Here is a 21,169-nt window from a genome sequence, read left to right as displayed (position 1 = left end):
GGACAATAACTCAAAAAAGCTTTCACCAATGTCCATGAAACTTTGGTGAATTGTTTATATCTATTGATGTAAGCTCCCTTTCAATTTTTATAAATTTCAGATTTTAAGTTTTGGATTTATGGGGCTTTATTCATAAAAAAAGGGGGATTTTCAACACTTCGGACAATAACTCAAAAAGGCTTTCACCAATGTCCATGAAACTTTGGTGAATTGTTTATATCTATTGATGTAAGCTCCCTCTCAATTTTTATAAATTTCAGATTTTAAGTTTTGGATTTATGGGGCTTTATTCATAAAAAAAAGGGTGATTTTCAACACTTCGGACAATAACTCAAAAAGGCTTTCACCAATGTCCATGAAACTTTGGTGAATTGTTTATATCTATTGATGTAAGCTCCCTTTTAATTTTTATAAATTTCAGATTTTAAGTTTTGGATTTATGGGGCTTTATTCATAAAAAAAGGGGGATTTTCAACACTTCGGACAATAACTCAAAAAGGCTTTCACCAATGTCCATGAAACTTTGGTGAATTGTTTATATCTATTGATGTAAGCTCCCTTTCAATTTTTATAAATTTCAGATTTTACATTTCCGTGTTATGAATTTTTATGCTTAAAAAAGGGGGGATTTTCGAATTTTGGGACAATAACTAACACTTTCACAAAATTTTATGCAACTTTGATAAATTGTTTATATCTATTGACATAAGCTCCCTTTTCATTTTTATAAATTTTAGATTTTACGTTTTCTTAAGTAATGAATTTTTATACCTAAAAAAGGGGGATTTTATGAAACTTTGGTGAATATATTAATGTAACATCTCTTTTGATTTGTATATATATTTCTAGTTGATCATATAAATTCATTTAAAGCATAAAAGACAAGTTAAAAGAGCAACGGGCGTATCATGCGCTAAAGCGCAGCCCTTTATTGTAAATCCTATAGATACAGTAATTTGAAGGTTATGTTTTGAGTAATTGGGTAGTTTGATGCCATGATAATGGGTAACCACATCTTCCTATACCGATGTACATGTTATCCAATCAAAATGAATATCTTCCTATACCGATGTACATGTTATCCAATCAAAATGAATATCTTTCTATACCGATGTACATGTTAGGCCGAGAAAAAAAAGATCGATGTTTCCGGTAACCCGACCGACCCTGTTTTTTAGCCCCGACCCTAACTTTTTTATTGGATCTTCAAAAAAAAAAAAAAAATTTTATCAACCGACCCCGTTTTTGACACAGGCTTCTGATAGATGACATAATATTTTTTCTCTCTTGCTTCTACTTGCATAGAAAGCCAGTAAAACATTTTATTAATGTCAAAAGGTATTCCAAATAGGTTAAAATCCAAGAAATTTGCACAGCAGGTGCTTCAAAAACATTGCAAATGGCACACTTCCGGTTTTTGAAACTAATTACGGATCCGGACTTGGAAAAACCATGATAATTTTCCGGATTTCATTTACGATGTCAAAAAAAAAAAAAAAAAAAAAAAAAAAAGCCGACCTTCCGACCCTATTTTTCAAAATGATGTTACCGGAAACACATATCTTTTTTTTTTTAGGCCTTATCCAATCAAAATGAATATCTTCCTATACCGATGTTCATGTTATCCAATCAAAATGAATATCTTTCTATACCGATGTACATGTTATCCAATCAAAATGAATATCTTTCTATACCGATGTACATGTTATCCAATCAAAATGAATATCTTCCTATACCGACAGGGGTGTGGAAATGCTATGCCTGACTCGTACATTTGAACAACCGGACAAGTAATTATTTTTGTCTTGGTTGCCCGTGGACAAGTAAAAAAATATACAAGACAAAGTTCAAATCCAACAAAAACATAAAATTAATTTCAAAACGTATAAAAATGTTTAATTCATGTAAAATAAACCAATGTTCAGCAAGTGAAAACATCAATGTTCATGACGATAAATATTATATGATACTGGAAATAGATCGATTACCAAAATAAATAAAAATAAGTATGCGAACCAGAGTCGCGTAACATTGCATTGGCTTTGTCCATTGACCCGGGAATCGTCGATCAAGTTTCAACCATCATTTACTGGAAGTGTCATTTCTTTAAATTTTGTATCGAGATTCAGATTGATAAATAAAGTTTTTGTCTTATTTATAGATGAAAGGTCAACATTATTTGTTGTCAAACTGACAAATAGAAGGGACACTTTAGTTGCCCATCAAGACAATAAATAAATAATCAAGAAAAAACAAGTGTGTCACAGTTGAGAGAAACACCATAAAATCAATAGTTAATCTATTATTTAGTTTACATTTCTTCAATCACTGTCCTCAAATTAATTATAATTATTATGTACCTACTGGCTACAATTGTTATTCCAAAACTGCTGCAAAATTGTCCTTTACATGTCATTTCATTGGTTGGTTTGCTGTTAGGTTTCTGTCCCATTGATGTTAACCCATTTCCTACTTTTCTAAATTTTTGACACATATAAACAAATGGATTTCATTTGTTTGTGATGCACAATAGTGCTAAGTAAGAATCATATATTAGCTAATTAACAAGAAATACTTCAATATTTATTGGAATCATCAGGGCAAGTAAAAAAATTTCCGGACAAGTTAAATTTTTAGTTTTACTTGCCCAGGGACAAGTGCTCACAACAAATATTTCCACACCCCTGACCGATGTACATGTTATCCAATCAAAATGAATATCTTCCTATACCGATGTACATGTTAGGCCAAAATAAATAAATAGTGTGTTTCCTATTTCACCCCGAAAAAAATTAGGTAGGGTAGGTAGGTAAAACATTTTATTTTATGAAAACTTTTTATTTTTTTCTATCGATGACAGCAGAAAAAGTTTCCAAATGAAATCATTTGATGAGCCTGCATGCTTCTTTGATAATACATGTAGTACTAAAATCTACAGCTTTTTCTGTTTTCTGTCACACAGGGTATGCATGTGGGAACAGATTCCTACCCCTTTTTAGCTCACCTGGCCTATAAGGCCATGTGAGCTTTTCTCATCACTTGGCGTCCGTCGTCGTCGTCGTCGTCTGTCGTCGTTAACAATTTTTCAAACATCTTCTCCTCTGAAACTACTGAATGGATTTGAATGAAACTTAACATGATTGTTCCTTAGTATATCCTGCACAAAATGTGCGCTTCGATTTTTGATTCGTCAAAAAACATGGCCGCCGTTTCTTAAAATAGAACATAGGGGTCAAATGCAGTTTTTGGCTTATATCTCAAAAACGAAAGCATTTAGAGCAAATCTGACATGGGGTAAAAATGTTCATTAGGTCAAGATCTATCAGCCCTGAAATTTTCAGATGAATCAAACAAACCATTGTTGGGTTGCTGCCACTTAATTGGTAATTTTAAGGAAATTTTGCAGTTTTTGGTCATTATCTTGAATATTATTATAGATAAAGATAAACTGTAAACAGCAAAAAAGATCAGCAAAGTAAGATCTATAAATAAGTTAATATGACCAAAATTGTCAATTGACCCCTTAAGGGGTTATTGTCCTTTAATGACAATTTTTCACAATTTGTTCATCATATTTGCTAACTTTAAAAAATCTTCTTCTCTGAAACTACTGAATGGATTTGGTTAAAACTTAGCATGATTGTTCCTTAGATTATCCTGCACAAAGTGTGTTCTTTGATTTTTGATCCGTCAAAAAACATGGCCGCCGTTACTTAAAATAGAACATAGGGGTCAAATGCAGTTTTTGTCTTATATCTCAAAAACGAAAGCATTTAGAGCAAATCTGACATGGGGTAAAAATGTTCATTAGGTCAAGATCTATCAGCCCTGAAATTTTCAGATGAATCAAACAAACCATTGTTGGGTTGCTGCCACTTAATTGTTAATTGTAAGGAAATTTTGCAGTTTTTGGTCATTATCTTGAATATTATTATAGATAAAGATTAACTGTAAACAGCAAAAAAGATCAGCAAAGTAAGATCTACAAATAAGTTAATATGACCAAAATTGTCAATTGACCCCTTAAGGGGTTATTGTCCTTTAATGACAATTTTTCACAATTTGTTCATCATATTTGCTAACTTTAAAAAATCTTCTCCTCTGAAACTACTGAATGGATTTGGTTAAAACTTAGCATGATTGTTCCTTAGATTATCCTGCACAAAGTGTGTGCTTTGATTTTTGATCCGTCAAAAAACATGGCCGCCGTTACTTAAAATAGAACATAGGGGTCAAATGCAGTTTTTGGCTTATATCTCAAAAACGAAAGCATTAAGAGCAAATCTGACATGGAGTAAAAATGTTCATTAGGTCAATATTTATCAGCCCTGAAATTTTCAGAAGAATCAAACATCCAATTGTTGGGTTGCTGCCACTTAATTGGTAATTTTAAGGAAATTTTGCAGTTTTTGGTCATTATCTTGAATATTATTATAGATAAAGATAAACTGTAAACAGCAAAAATGATCAGCAAAGTAAGATCTACAAATAAGTCAATTTGACCAAAATTGTCAATTGACCTCTTTAGGAGTTATTGCCCTTTAAAGACTTTTTTCACAATTTGTTCATCATGTTGACTTACTTTAAAAAATCTTCTCTTTTGAAACTGCTGTATCAATTTCAGCCAAACTTAGGCTAAATGAGTTTCAGAGTTTCAGAGTATCTAGTATAAATTTTATATTTCATTTCCTTGCATGTCAAGAAACATAGCTCCTATGGCTAAAATAGAACATAGGAGAAAATGATTTTTTTTTGCTTTTGAAGAAAATAGGACGATTCAAAGAACATTTAAATAAATTGAAAAGCAAAAATAATCATTGATGAGAGATTAAACCAAAAAAATTCAGGTGAGCGATTCAGGCTCTTGAGAGCCTCTTGTTTTAGTAGTAAAAACACTGAAAATTGATGCTAAGCAACAACTTATTATGATTGTTCGAGGGGTAGTACTCTTGCACCCTCTTTATTTAATGAACAGATGTGTTTTGATGTTCGACTTGTTGACAGAATTTAATCTTGATGAGTGGGGTTCTGAAAATATTGTTAAAATTTCAGGTTTTGAGAATAGTGAGAATTTTTCTTATTAAATTTATGGGAAAAAAATGTAGATATTTTAATAGGACATGATTTTTTTCCTTCTCTTTCTTCTTCTTTTCCATATAAACTGTTGTGGGACCAGCCTGGGAAAATTTAAAAGAATAAAAAGTAGACATGGTGCAGGGGCAGATTCATTTATAAATGAACATGAATCATACACCATGTCTGCCTACTGGAGAAAGCTTTCTATTTCTTTTTACACATTGTCAATTTTTAGTATTTCCTGTCTTTTTGTATCACTTTACAAATATATTTGACGTTGACACGACTATTTCTTTGTTTTCTAGCAGTGTGCAGTTTATTTTGAAAAATCCTAGGATTTTTACCGAGTCACTGTGGATTTTAACAGTAAATTAACTCATTTTACTCTTAAATATTTTGCAACCATGTGATTATATTTTGCATATTTGACAGCCAATATGCTGCACGGTTGTTCAAAGCCATGCATGTTTATTTAAAATCTAGGTTCTTGAAACGCTTGACTTATCCGTATTGGTCATTGCTATCAAACGTTTTGAAGATAGTTTTCTAAACGAAGAGTCGGATCCGGAAAGAACGAAAAATCCGGATTTTTGATATTTTTTTTATTTTTGTCAATAAAATGTTTAGGGTCGGCGGCAGAAACGGAGGTAGGGTCGGGAAACCGGAAACACACTATTTATTTATTTTGGCCTTATTTAAAATCTAGGTTCTTGAAACGCTTGACTTATCCGTATTGGTCATTGCTATCAAACGTTTTGAAGATAGTTTTCTAAACGAAGATTCGGATCCGGAAAGAACGAAAAATCCGGATTTTTGATATTTTTTTTATTTTTGTCAATAAAATGTTTAGGGTCGGCGGCAGAAACGGAGGTAGGGTCGGGAAACCGGAAACACACTATTTATTTATTTTGGCCTTATCCAATCAAAATGAATATCTTCCTATACCGATGTTCATGTTATCCAATCAAAATGAATATCTTCCTATACCGATGTTCATGTTATCCAATCAAAATGAATGTACAAACAATGTTGCATTAGAATAATGAATACACAGTATGTAATGTGTGAAGCCTTGTTAACAAAACTCATTGTATATGTACCTGATATTAAATGATCTTTTTATTTTCTTTAATAATGAGGTAATCAATTTTAGGGAAAAATGACTGGTTTGTTATATAAACCTACAGATTAAACTATGTAATATCATGGCTTCCAATGTCTGGGTTGTTATATAAACATACAGATTGGACTATATGTTCACAAAATATATCATGGCTTCGTTTATCCCTGGACGTATGTAAATAAACTCATCATTTCATGATGGTCTTAGACAGGCCAGCTAGGTTTTCCAAAGAAGCGGCCCCCAGACCCCTTGCTGTAAAGCACCAAGCTGTTGTCCGGCTTTGCCAAACGCATGTTACGGCCACCTACAATTGTAATTTAGCCTACTACTTCAATTTCAAGGGGAAAGCCCCTTGGTCTACTGTGTATTTATGCCCTAATGCAAAAATTATTTGTGCAGTAACCAGTTATGTTAATGTGGTACCTAACACTACAGGGAGATAACTCTGTAAGAATCAACTAAACATTTTAATAACTTTGTATTGTTGTGAAATATTACGGTTCTTAATGATTAAAAGAAGCCCGCCGTTGGGTTTGTCAAACTGCTATATAACCAATGAAATTTTTCTGATAAAGTGGTTGGTTGAAATTTTTTGAAAGTTATATATTCTTGTCAAAGTGTCAAAGTAAACATTTTGTCAAAATTTTATAAAAATTAAATGGGACGAATCAGTTTTAGTCAACATGGTCAAGGTGTTGGGTACCACCTTAAATTTCATAAGTTGAACATAAGTTGAAATAAAAAGAAAATTAGAAAAAAAATAAAGTTTTTTTGTTGTTGCACGTTTGATAATTGAAAGTGTTTGACTGAATGAGATGCGTATTTAAACATATAACATCCCTCCTCAGCAATGTGTATTTAAATACATAACATCCATTGAGTAACGAGATTTGTATAGGTTAAAGAAATCTGTCTGTATTTAATATGTGTCTATAAGATTATGTCAACATGCCTATATTAGATATTGACAATTGTAAACGCATATTTGTCAATTAACTATTAAACATAAAGGCGGGATTCAGGTGTAGCTTGCAGTAGCTTGTTTTCTTTAAACACTTCTCTACATCACAGAAAGTGAAATTAAATTATTATTTTAAATTTCAGGTCCAATAGGAGTATTAACCATATTTAAAGAATGGATTTAACTTGGAAATCGGAGGCAGGGAAGCAATACAAAATTATAAGGTAACAATGATCTTGTTATTAATTAATATATATTTGAAATATATGCCACTCGATTTGAAGCAAGAAACAATCAATCTCTGATTTGAACCTATACATAGTCCAAATTTGAATAGAGGTGAAATAAACTTTTTTGTATGACTAAAAGATCAGAAACAAGATTTAAAAAACTTTTTTTTTGTTTAATTTCTTATTTTACTGATTATGATGATTACATTTCCACTCTAGCCCTTGACAGTGTCTACAGCAAGTGTGACACAACTTTTACAAGTTTCATTTATTGTCATTTTTTTAATAAATGTTTATAAATGCTAAGTAAAACATTGCTTGTTAATTTCCCTGTTAGAAGATATTTTCTGTAGGTTCCTTAGGCCATAATTAAAAATATGTTTATTTCCCCTCCTCCCACCCGGGTCAAAAATAAGCCCCCGGGTCAAAAAAATATTTTCCACTAAAAAAATCGAAATTATTTTTTTCCTGAAAATAATTTGTTTCCATTTTTGGAAAGTGCTTGAAAGCAGAAGGATTGATAATCTAAATAAATACACTCAAATTGAGCACAAACAACTGATAAGTGGCCTAGACTGGACAAGTCAAACCATTCATGTGACCATGCTATGACAATCACATCCAGTTAAAAAAAAAAAAAGGACTTTCTGGTCTGTTTACAAAGGGTAGACGCGGGGGAGGGGAAACAGACATTCTTTTAAATGTGGCCTTAAGTACTAAAGTACATTTTATTTTCTGACTCTTGCAGTACATGTACTGGATATTTTTTTTTCTAAAAAAAAAATTATTTTCAATGAATCCTTATAATTATTCATGTTGTACTTAGGTCCAGGATTTTGGAAATGGTGAAACCCCCCTGATTCGAATCACTTTTAAAATTTCCTACTTCCAGGGTAGTGGTCTGCTAAAGTCACTAACATGAATATTAAACACATGTTTAACTTAAAATCTTGAATAAGGTATTAGATAAGGTAGTTCGTATTTATAATCCAAATTGATTTTTTTCTTATGACCAAAAACTTTTCAAGAGACGAGTTATGAAATATTGAATGTGTAATTTAAACAAGTTTAGACAACTCTTGGCAGGTTTGTCTTCGTTTTGTGATTTAAGACAAGAATTGGTAACGTGGAATTAATTTGATAAGCAATGGTCGATAAAAAAAGGATTAAATGTTGTGTGTATTGCAAACCTAAGGTTTAAATTCTTTACAAAATGATAGGTAATAGAAAAAACTGCAAGAGTTATTGGAAAGTATAAACACTCTTCATTTGAATATTTATTTACAATTTGTGAAAGAATATGAAATTTGATGTATAATTCATCCTTTTAAAAAGTCTTTAAAGGCCGGCTTTCGTTCTTTTAACCTGTGTACTTTTGATATTCTTACCCCTTAATGAATTGAATAGGCCAAGCAAAAGATATCCAGTTTCAAACTTTTCACTCTAAATTAAAACTTGTATTTATAAAAATATTGCAGAGGTTGTGAAATCTTTTTTTCCCTGGTGATCCTTGAAGAAAATCTGCAGGTCCTCGCTATTAATTCTATTGAAAAATACTAAAATTGTGTTAGTCCTATGCCAAATTTTGGTGGTAAAATCCTGAAGACCACCACTTTTCGCGAACTCTGATAAATCTATAGACAACACTGACTTTAGCTGACTATCTTCCATTTGTACTATTTGAATTTCAACATTTTTTGTTGCAGGAATTAAACTAGGGTAAGCTACATTGAAGACCTGTTGGTGACCTTCTGCTGTTGTTTTTTTCTATGGTCGGGTTGTTGTCTCTTTGGCACATTCCCCATTTCCATTCTCAATTTTAAGACAGGAGTTTTTTAAGAGTATGCCGATAGGGGGTTAACAGAATAGCTGATAGGGGGTGAACAGAATAGCCGATAGGGGGTTAACAGAATAGCCGATAGGGGGTGAACAGAATAGCTGATAGGGGGTTAACAGAATAGAGAAAAAGAGCAAAAAAATAAAGAAAAGAGAATAACAGGTTGCTATAATATAAATACATGTTATAGAGGCGTACAAATTAAAGAATGCAGAAATGAATAACCCCCTATCCACACCCTGAATGGGGCAATGACCCAGCTTTTATTTAATCTCTGCATGGATTAACAGATTAGTGGATTAAACTAATCTGTATTAATTAGTTGATTATTCAGATGTGAACTTTAACCGTGTTTTAGACATATGCCCCATTTAAGGGCATTATGCTTTCTGGTCTGAGTCTGTTCATTCATCTGTCCGTCTGTCCAACTTCAGGTTCAAGTTTTTGGTGAAGTTGAAGTCCAATCAACTTGAAACTTCATACACATGTTCCTTATGATATGATCTTTCTAATTTTAATGCCTAATTAAAGATTTCCCCCATATTCATAGTCCACTGAACATAAAAAATGATAGTGTGTAAATATTATACTCTACAAACATATTATGAAGGTCAATTGGGTGTCTTCTATTACTTGGATGTAAGCAGTTTGTGTAATTATTTATGCCTAACCAGCATGGCAGAGGGGTCTTTAATTATTACCCTTGTCCATCCCATCTGCCTGTTAAAACGTAGTTAAGCCTTGCTGTAGCAGAGGGGGAGGGGTCTTTAATTATTACCCTTGTCCATTCCATCTGCCTGTTAAAACGTAGTTAAGCCTTGCTGTAGCAGAGGGGGGGCATTAATTTTTATACGCCCGTCAAAATTTTGACTGGATGTATTATGGTATACAAATGTCCGGTGTAAACATGTCGCACCGTAACTTGAACGACTTATCCAAATTTCATGAAACTTAACATAGTTATTTCTTATGATGGTCAAATGATCTGTATACTTTTTGGTGAAAATAAGATTAAAACTTTTTTAGTTACTGCACTTTGTAACTAAAACAGGGGTGTGGTTTTTTCACATGTTGCACCGTATCTCAAAAACGATTCTTGATTATGGCTTTAAACTTTAAACACTTCTTAGTTATATTAATCTTAATATCTGTATACTTTTTGGTGACGATTCAAAATTTTATTTTTGAGTTATTGAGTATATTGTAAAAAAGGGGGAGGGTTTTTTTTACATGTCGCACCATATCTCAAAAACGATTTATGATTATTGCTTAAAACTTTACACATGTCTTTGTTATATTAAAACAAAATTTAAAAAAAAAAGGGGGGGGGCTAGATTTTACAAAAAATTATTTTGCTTATTTAAAAGACAACTATCTGACTATCAAATTCATCATAATAAACATATTTGATGGGTGCAGTTGGGGATTGAATTTATGTTCATTCAACTCGGAAGATAAAAATCTAAAAATCAAGTCATCAAAATGTAATGGCAGAATGATTTGTATTAATTCAATTATTTAAATGTTTTTAATTAAGATCACATTCCTTAGTCAGCTGTCTGCATCAGGAGTCCTGAGATTTTATGATTATTGGAACTTGTTCATCTATCAGTTAGAGATTTTAACAAAATAATTTCAAACTCTTGTCTGCAAGTTTTAATTCTTTGCTTTGTGTATGAATTTCATAAAATTTGGATTAGAACTCGAGTTAACGGAAACAAAAAGGGGATAGCCTGACAGAAGGTTACAAAAATGAAATTTATCAAAATAATTTCAATAAAATTTTGAAGCTTTCTTGTAATATTTTTTTGCATAACATGGCAACTGATTACTGATTGATTGTTGTCTATTCTTTTCCCTATTACTTCATCTGCAGCTTCTGTGTCAGACTCCCCTTTATCTTCAAATCCTTAAAATTAGCATGAATGAAATTCACCAAACTTAAAATAAAGATGGTCCTTTCCTTTATTTATCAAATTGCTGAAAAAAAAGTGTCAGGAAGGTATTGGTTGAGCGAATGTTCATGACGACATGAGTTATTTCTGAGATTAACTGAGCTGAATCACAAAAGGTTAGATTTGTTGATTAAGTTAAGGGGGGGGGGGGGGGGGGGGGGGGGCTTTCATGGGAAAAATTTTGTTGATTATATAGGGATTCACTGATGCCTAACTGGAGTGCCATGTTTGTTATCTGGAATATCGTGAAATTACACTTACATAGAGAAAAGGAATATATAAATGTACTATGAACCCAAAAAACACAAATAGCCTGCTTCTGTGGTAACCATTTGGGTATTGTAAGTTAACAGCATGTTTAATGCCATGAACTGATTAGATTGTTTATTATCCAGCGGCAACCATTACATACTTATTCTTTATAAAACTGGTACATGTATGTATGTTGGTTGGTTAATTAGTAGAAAACTGTACAAAGCATTTTTGCTTGTTAGTTACTTGGTACTGTTAAGTAAATATTTCACAAATTATCAGAACAAACATATAAAACAATTGGTCATTGAAGGGTCTTACTACTCATTGTTCAGAGAAATGACTTTTTATGTAGCCCTATGTTATAGTTCAGTTGTATGAGATATTTATCTTGGTAACATGAAGCTTTAGAACAGCCATGGTTAAAGCATGTTAACTTAACTATGTGCATTAATACACTTTGGTTCACATTTCATGTATGTTCATGGTGAGATGTGACACAATATCCAAGGAAGACAAGGAGGGTCCATAAAGGTTTTGATACACACTTGATGCTACTGTAAGTGGTATGCAGAGATGGGAAGATAAAGTTACATATATAGGGTTTGAAATGAACCCCTTACGGATCCAACGTGAGTGAGACCTCTTTCGACTAGTGAGTCCATATAGCAAACTGCAAACAGGCCTGAGGGGATTTTGCTGCCAAGTTTTGGATTAACATTAAACAATGATGAATATAATACAAGTGTAGAGCAATAATTGTAACCCTAACCTTAAACTGTGTGACCCTCTAGTCGACCTGAAGTGCAATAATGGTCCTTAAACAGGGTTCGAAATAAGCGCTATCCCGCTTGCCCGAGGCAAGTAAAATCTGCAGCGGGCAAGTGAATCCCATTACATAGTTGTCCGCCGGGCAAGTTGAAATTTTGTGTTTGTGTTTCATTCTATCACGTCAATTAATATAATAATATATGCAATAGGTCTTAACCATTAATTGTTAATGAATTTGTGCCAATAAAATATTTGTATTTGTATAACTATGTCAGACGTAATTTTCTACGATGTACAGTGTGTATTATTGTATTACTATTTTCGTCATCTTTATTTATTTCATATGCGCATGCCAGGAAAATCGTAAACATCGTAGTTTATCCCGAATAATTCTATTGGTCAATTCCTATGCGTAAGCCAATGAGCGCCGGCGTTTTAAAATGTTCAGTCGCACCTGCTCGGGAATTTCCGCTACTAATCGTGAAAGGAAGTCGATACAAGGATCCAATCAGAACGCGTTTTGCAAACGACTTTTGAGTTGATTTTAAAAATGAAAGTAGAAAGTAGAAAGAAAATGGAACATTTTTTAGTAAATTTTGTCCCCCCTTAAAACTTAAAGAATCCAAAGTCAAAGGTTGAGCAACAAAAAAAATATGAAGAGGGAAATAGAAAACGCAAATTTTTAACAAAATGGCTGGATGAATTTATTATTTAAATGGCTGAAATCTTTTGTCACTTTTTTTTGTAAAAGTAAAAGTTTTGTTTAAAAAAGGGTGTATGGAAACTTGAAATCATCTGCCAGGAGAGGTCTAGAATGCAGGATTTGGCACCATTCATCCCAGAGCTTCTGGGGGCCTTAAGCGGCCCCCAGACCCCTCGCCGTAAGCGCGACAAGCTACGCTTGTCGGCGCGGACGGCTTTGCCGTCAGCATTACTCGGGCAAGTTAATCTAGATATTGACTTGCCCTTTGGGCAAGTCAATGGTCTTTTCTTATTTCTACCCCTGTTAAACTGTGTGACCCTTTAGTCGACATGAAGTGTAATAATGGTGTTTATAGATGCAGTACGTATTCTGTAAATGTAAAGTAAAAACTGCTTACATTTTACCATGATACAGTACTACCAAAGATACACGGTTTTCATGGAACCGAAAATATGTGAAAACTTCTTAATGAGGTCCAGGTTAGTCTGGTGAAAGTTACCTAGAAGTTAGATGTACACAAGTTGTATCATAACGAAATGTGTCATATTACCCTTCAACCTTGTTTCCAAGGGAAATAACTTTTTCAAAGTGTTGGTAAAGAGAAATAACTCTTTCAAATAGTTATCAGAGGTACCAGGATTATAATTTAGTACGCCAGACGCGCGTTTCGTCTACATCAGTGAAGCTCATATCAAAATATTATTTAAGCCAAACAAGTAAAACATTGAAGAGCATTGAGGATCCAAAATTCCAAAAAGTTGTGCCAATTACGGCTAAGGTAATCTATGCCTGGGATAAGAAAATCCTCGTTTTTCGAAAAATTCAAAGTTTTGTAAACAGGAAATTTATAAAAATGACCACATTAATGATTTTCATGTCAACACCGAAGTGTTGAGTACTGGGCTGGAGATACCATCGGGGAAGAAATGTCCACCACCAGCAGTAGTATCAAGTGATTGCAATTACTTCCCTTTGCCATCACTAAGAAAGAGTTATTTCCCTTTGCCATACAAAGTTATGGTAAAGGGAAATAACTCTTTCAAAGTGATGGCAAAGGGAAATAACTCTGTCGATTTTGTGACAAAGGGAAATAACTCTAATAAAGTGATGACAAAGGGAAATAACTCTGATAAAGTGATGACAAAGTGAAATAACTCTTTTCAAAATGATGACAAAGGGAAATAACTCTGATAAAGTGATGACAAAGGGAAATAACTCTTTTCAAAGTGATGACAAAGGGAAATAACTGATAAAGTGATGATCATGCTTTATAATGGTAGTGTATGAATTGTTTGGGGGTAATTACAGAGCCTTTGTAGCTTACTTTACTTCTGATGAAGTCTCTGTTTAATGAAGCCTAATTTTAATGGCCAAAATTATGAGTGAGTGTGTTTAATCCCCAAACTTATCACAGAGGATGGTACAGTGTTAAAAAAAGGGCATAACCATGTAACCATTGCAGACAATTTTTGATGTCAGATTTTATGGTCAAAACAATGTATCTTTTCTGACATAAGCTGAAACTAAATCTGCCACTGAACGAAATATAAAAAACTATCTTAGTCTGATGATGATCTGTTGAACATTCTAGGAATTGTGGGTAAAAATGTGCAGGTACAAGATATGGGACGACACAACAGGAATTTTATTGGTGAATCGTGATAATTGAGTTTTACTTTGGATTTGATATGTCTGATTTATATTGTTTGAAATCAATAAAACAAATAATTACAATAGTTGACAATGTGTATCTATCTATCCAACCCTAATCCACGGCTCAATCCACGGCTATATAGATAGAAATGTTAAGTGTTTTCCTGTCTGTTTGTGAGAGAAGTGATACATTTCTTAGGTTGACACATGTTTGACTGCAAGGTGCCCCGTTACTTAAAATTGAGAATGGAAATGGGGAATGTGTCAAAGAGACAACAACCTGTTACATGAATGTTTAATGATTATGACTCGAAAAAGAAAGAAGAAATTTTACAGCTGTTACAGGAATCTCTCCCTCCTCAAATTATAAATAACAAGCCCCATATGAAAAGTCCAAGACCAAATGAACACTTTATTAAAAAAGGGAAAACCATTAGATTTAAAGGGGGGAAGGTACGAGGTCATTTAAGTCTTGATAACAAAAAGTAGATGACTGTTTCATGCTTTTCCCAGACAGAATATATGACCGTTTTGGAAGCCATGACGAGGTCTGCTTAGAACTGAAACAATGTCAAATAAAAACTTGCTCAAAAGAGACATAAATGATTGTCTTGCACAACACAATACAGGATTTTTACATGTAAAAATGTGAAGCTGCAGTGGCAGATCTAGAAACTTTCATTATAAGGTGCCTGCTCCAGTCATGCTTCAGGGATTTCTCATTTAATCACTTTTTATTATCAACCAAAATTTTGCATCAAAATATGTGATCTAGGAATTCTTCCCCCCTCACACACACAGACGCTAAATCCGTCTCTGAACTACGTTTTTTGGGCCTAAAACCATGTCGGTCAGTTAAAAAAATCATATTACGCGCACTTTCTCCCTCCCAGAAATTGAAGGGTCTCACACCTGTGATGTCATAAATTTCGATAGTCCTTTCGCTCATTGTGTCATTATATTTTACAATGTGTAACTAGTCTGTATTGATTTTCTATTGAAGACTCTTCACTGTGTATCTCTTTTAAAAAGATAACTTTGAGGATTTGAAAAGTTGTACAAATGTTTAAGCAAAACAATACATTGAGAAATAAATTATGTGTTACGTTATGGCTGGGACTATTATAGAAATGGGTATTATAGTCCCAGGTTATAGCTATCGGAAAACCTATTTCCTAGTCATTATCGTTCTTCTTTAGTAGAAGCTTAGTATACATTACTCTTTTACCAAAAATTCATTTTACCTAGATAAATTCAGATTGTAGAGAACTTTTGATATTTTAGCGAATTATTATCAATTATGGGTATAAATTTCAGGACTTCGATCTTTTCAAATTAAAACAACTTTTTCTTAAAGCATTCTGAAACGATAAATTCAAAATTAAACATCCCCAAGAACAGATTTATGGTGATGTCTGAAAAAAATTGTAGACCATTCCCTGTACATAACAATGATATAGATTCTATATATTGGTTCCCTTAAACGGCCTCTTTACGCTTTGAAAAAGTTAGTTGACAAAAGTCATTCATATAATTTCCCCAACAAACAAAGCCCCATAGAAGATAGTTACGCCTTATATTCACGCTCTATTGATTTGTATGTTAAGTTTGTACACATGGGGATCGGTCTATTGATTCTAAGTACCCAACAAAAACGGTATTTCAGTTACGGGGGGATTTATTAACCCGTGTAATACACGCTAACGGTCTATTGAGAAAGTGTTTGTATACATCGAAGGGAAAGCCATGATAACGACCAGGGAATAGAAAGAATTATGTAAATCAGATTTAGTTAACTTTGGGTCTGTGAAAAGTTCTTATTGGGCGGAATATTAACGATATTATGAATCAAAAAGATGTTTAAAAGTAATATATATTCCCTAAAAGTTTAAAAAAAATAATTTAAAAGTTCTAGCGAAATTTTGTAATGATATCTTCAAATGACATATAACACTTTATAATATATACAAAAAAATTTATTAAAAAATGTTTTACAAAAGTCGAGCAAAATTGTTTAATGTTTATTTTAAATGATAACACGTGTTTTTTGTTTGGACTTGATTACGAAAAGATCATGCTTCATTTTACCGTTTGTTTCAATCTGTTCCGATCGAGTATATCAGTCACATTTCAACAGTCAGTGCGAGATAAAGGTTTTTAAATATTACCCTGATCCCCCCTACAGAGCCTCATTAGATTTGAGATTAGTGTGTACCTGTATCGATCGCCGAGACATTAGAAGTTGTTAACCCTGCGATTTATAAGAATTCCTACGAGAGAGTCGGAACAAAGACGTAACCTACAGTTGTTAAAATGCCGGAGAAAAGTTTGTACACCTTCTCGTCCAGTTTGTTCAGGTAAGATATTTACCTGATATTTACCTGTCGTTGTATAAATGTCGGAATTTAGGTTAAGAGCACGTGGATTTATAAGGTAACTTGTCTTTGTTGTTCTAATTTTTATTTCTTAACTTCCATGTCAAATATGTTAATGAGTTTCAAAAGTTTGTGTAATAAATGTTCATCGGAATTTGAAGCGACACCTATGAACTAGATCTTTACTTGTATTTGTTAAACATGCATGTACACCTACCGGTGTGTGATTTACGATATGTATAACCATTAGTTAATAAGGACTATAACTTATCTTGGAAGTCATTGGAAACAAGTTTAGAAATGTTTAAAGAACCTTTCTGGCGCTCTGGCTATTTCTTCTTTAGATACAGCAGGTCCTGTCTTCTCGATTTCTATTCTACATTACCCATATTCTGTAGAGAGGTGTAAATGCTGCAACTTTTACATTGTTCCTTATTCATTCACCCAAAACTACCTTCTTTGTAGAAAAAAGGGGGAGAGCAATTAATACATGTAAAATTGCAACCTTTTTGTTACAAGTAAAGATGTTTAAACTGCATGTAAAAAACTTTTAAAACGTTTGTCAATGTGGGCCTATACGATCTACTATGTCACAAGCTTCTAGAACAATGGTCAATGTAGGCCTATACGACCTACTAGAGAAGTCACAAGCTTCTAGAACGTTGGTCAATGCATTTGTAGGCTATAAGATCCAGTAGTTACATGTAAAACAAAGCTTGTATAAATTGTGTATAATTAGTATGGTGTTTAACCATGTAAACGATATATGCCGTATTTTAATCTCTTTTATTAAAGATTATCTCCCCTTTATATACGATGAGATGATCGTTTTGTCAGTGTTGTTATTTATCAGATACCGTTAATTGTTACCTTTGTGAGAAATGATTATAAATGATTAACAGATAAACTTGATGAAAAACTATAATTGTAATGCTAGCTTTACATGTATAATGAGATAGGGACATCTTGGTCACACTCGGGTGACCATACTATTCAGTTTGGTCCGTGAACTGTATGTTAGATCTTTATATCCTGAGACTTTGTATTGACTATAGGGATATGAATAGTGATATTTATACATGATTACAAAACTTCGATCAATATTGATCTGAACTGCTAAGAATTTCTACAAGTTTAAACGCCTGTATTTAAATCTCAATAGGTAATGATTTAAAAAAATATGTATACATATTAGATCTTACATTTAAGGTGTCGAAGCATTGGATTTGTGAACTTTACATGCACGTTCAGTTAACTTATTTCTTTTCACAACCTTTTTGTTGAAAACTCTATTTTAAAAAAAGTGCATGTTTTGTTTACTTTTTACTATGCATAACGTTTTGGCGGAATTTCAGTCCGGTAAGAAATTATTATAGATGCGTAAGGATACCATAGAATTATCCAAGTGATTCGATGAGAACAATTGAGTTTTTAAGTCCATTGTTATATGATCTGAAGTGCGATGTTGCCGTTATATAGTAAATCATTTGATATATTTATTCTTTCAACAGAATTTCGGACTTCATTGACTTCGGATATTCGATACGCCGCCTTTTATATGTTTACTTTATTTATAAATTTAGAGAGAGTTATTTATACAAGTAGAAAATACCACTATAGTTTAAAATTGCCAGCGGACCTTGGACTCGTAAATCTAGGAATGCTATATATTTTTGCTGCTGTTATGGGAACCAGACGATAAGCACCTGGTTACGGATTTAAATTGGCATCTTATGGAATCGGTATTCGGCTAATGGTAATTGTTTAATAATGTTCGTATATCACATGAAGGCAACTTTGTTAAAATTGGCGAAAATGGACGTTGTTAATTCCTGTGTCTCTTGTGGAGCGTTGTCTCTTTGATAATCGTATCATGTCTGACTATATTTGAATCTATGTTGGACTTTGTGACTTGAAATATGTGACCACTTGCAATTGTTAAAGAGAAATACGAAATATTTGACACTGGAAACACATAAGGCAAAGGATCTGGAAACCATGTATGGCCTTCATATTTAAACACAAAAAACTGGATCAGATTTATTATTTTCGTGTTTGATATGCATTTCCAAAAATTGAAATCGCCTGACCAAGTGTTCTATGAATTAAGGAGAATTAGTTAATTTGGTAACCTCATTACAACGAAAGTTTAACAACATAATGGAACATTGTGTTTTTCTGTCATAACTGTGTCTAGTGTGTATCATATGGCCCTCTTGTTTAAGCCTGTGTGTGTTTCTGTTATAACTGTGTCTAGTGTGTATCATAAGGCCCTCTTGTTTAAGCCTGTAGATTTGTCTGCTCCACTTGAAGTATACGGGGGTATGTTTGCTTTGCTTTCATTTACAAATAATTGACGGTAAGACCTTCCCTCTTCAAACATTATAACTAAATACAACGTCTTATCGATAACAATATTAAAATGCCAGGTATAACTCTCATCGTATAACTGATAAAAAGGGAAATTTAACACTCCATACACAGAAGGAAACGGCGGGAAGAAAGCATTATTTTCTTTTTTTTTAAATACGTAACAGTGTCACAATGTTTTTTTATTTATAAGTTCACATTTTGATCTAATAATGAAGTATTTAAGACAGTGTGTTTAAGTACAACCATTTCAATGTGTTTCTTCCCCCTTTTAAATTATTTTGTTTGTGAAGGCAAACAATAAGTCTATGCAAGAATGATATATTTTATTATATTATTAAATTTAAATTCGAGGTATCAAGTAAATTAATTGTTGCTGTAAAAGAGTGTGTCGCCTAAATGCTACCAAATTTTATTAGCTTTTTCTTCTATACAAAAAATGGGTCCCAACTATTTCCTCTTTCTTATTTCTGGTATAATTTATTTGATTAATTTTTTTCGCGAGTAAAAACTGTGTGATTGTGTAGTGAGGCAGTTCATACTCCATACATGTACAGAACTATTAACATACAAATTGTCCTGCCTTTTGATAAAGGATTATAGCTTTGCGTTCCTAAACTTATTTGTCCGCGCTTTAATTTTATAACTCGTTGCCCTCTTTTTAATTGATGAAATGTTCGCGGATTTATTGAAGTAAAGATCTCATTGATTGTGTAGGGTTACTTATACCGTATTAAGGACGATTATGTTATTAAATCAGCCTTTTATTTCGCTTGTGTAGACTTTCAAGGTCGGAAGATTTGTAAAAACGATCAATACTTCGTATAATTCAGTATATACCCATGTCAGTCATATTTCAAACAATAATGCACGCGTATAATACCCTTTAAACTGTAATACACACTGGTCAGTAATGACCGTTAAAGTCTAGATGTTTAAGAATCAAAAGGTTTCTCTAGTCGGAAATGAGTGTACACTTAAAATGAAGTATAATAGTATGAACCGCTGAACGTTTTGTCTGGAGCAACCATTACCTGCCACCTGTAACATTAGGGGAGGTAGCCAGAAACAATCACCCATTGACCATTGGTGGAGAAAGCTAGAGTGAAACACCGACCGACCATTGGCATGCAGGAAAACTGTCATACCTAGTTCGTTACAAACTTGGTAAGTTCTTTATAAATGTAACAAGGTATGTTATTGGTACTCTCCTGCGTATAGAATGTGCAAGGTTCACGGAACTCAGACAGTTAGACATGTAGGTTTATAGAATTCTTTATAGTTGTGCAAGGTTCACAAAACTCAGACAGTTAGAAATGTAGGTTTATAGAATTCTTTATAGTTGTGCAAGGTTCACAAAACTCAGACAGTTAGAAATGTAGGGTTATAGAATTCTGTATAGTTGTGCAAGGTTCACGGAATTCAGACAGTTAGACATGTAGGTTTATAGAATTCTGTATAGTTGTGCAAGGTTCACGGAATTCAGACAGTTAGACATGTAGGTTTATAGAATTCTGTATAGTTGTGCAAGGTTCACGGAATTCAGACAGTTAGACATGTAGGTTTATAGAATTCTGTATAGTTGTGCAAGGTTCACGGAATTCAGACAGTTAGACATGTAGGTTTATAGAATTCTGTATAGTTGTGCAAGGTTCACGGAACTCAGACAGTTAGACATGTAGGTTTATAGAATTCTGTATAGTTGTGCAAGGTTCACGGAACTCCGACAGTCGGACATGTAGGTTTATAGAATTCTGTATAGTTGTGCAAGGTTCACGGAACTCCGACAGTCGGACATGTAGGTTTATAGAATTCTGTATAGTTGTGCAAGGTTCACGGAACTCAGACAGTTAGACATGTAGG

The 21,169-nt window shown here is 33.1% G+C and overlaps 1 long non-coding RNA gene across 1 annotated transcript in view; it reads left to right on the top strand.

The window, feature by feature from the left end:
* LOC139496452 (uncharacterized) overlaps positions 1-9,545 on the top strand; it is a 33,071-nt gene extending 23,526 nt beyond the window's left edge. Inside the window, exons 3-4 of the long non-coding RNA XR_011657663.1 lie at positions 7,304-7,384; positions 9,097-9,545. This is a non-coding gene — a long non-coding RNA (uncharacterized lncRNA). The remainder of the gene's footprint in view (positions 1-7,303; positions 7,385-9,096) is intronic.
* The last annotated feature ends 11,624 nt before the right edge of the window (positions 9,546-21,169 follow it).

This window comes from Mytilus edulis, chromosome 11, assembly GCF_963676685.1.
Source record: "Mytilus edulis chromosome 11, xbMytEdul2.2, whole genome shotgun sequence".
In the NCBI taxonomy this organism is placed as follows: domain Eukaryota; kingdom Metazoa; phylum Mollusca; class Bivalvia; order Mytilida; family Mytilidae; genus Mytilus; species Mytilus edulis.
The sequence above is the reverse complement of the archived record's forward strand: the minus strand, read 5'-3'. Positions and strand labels throughout refer to the sequence as shown.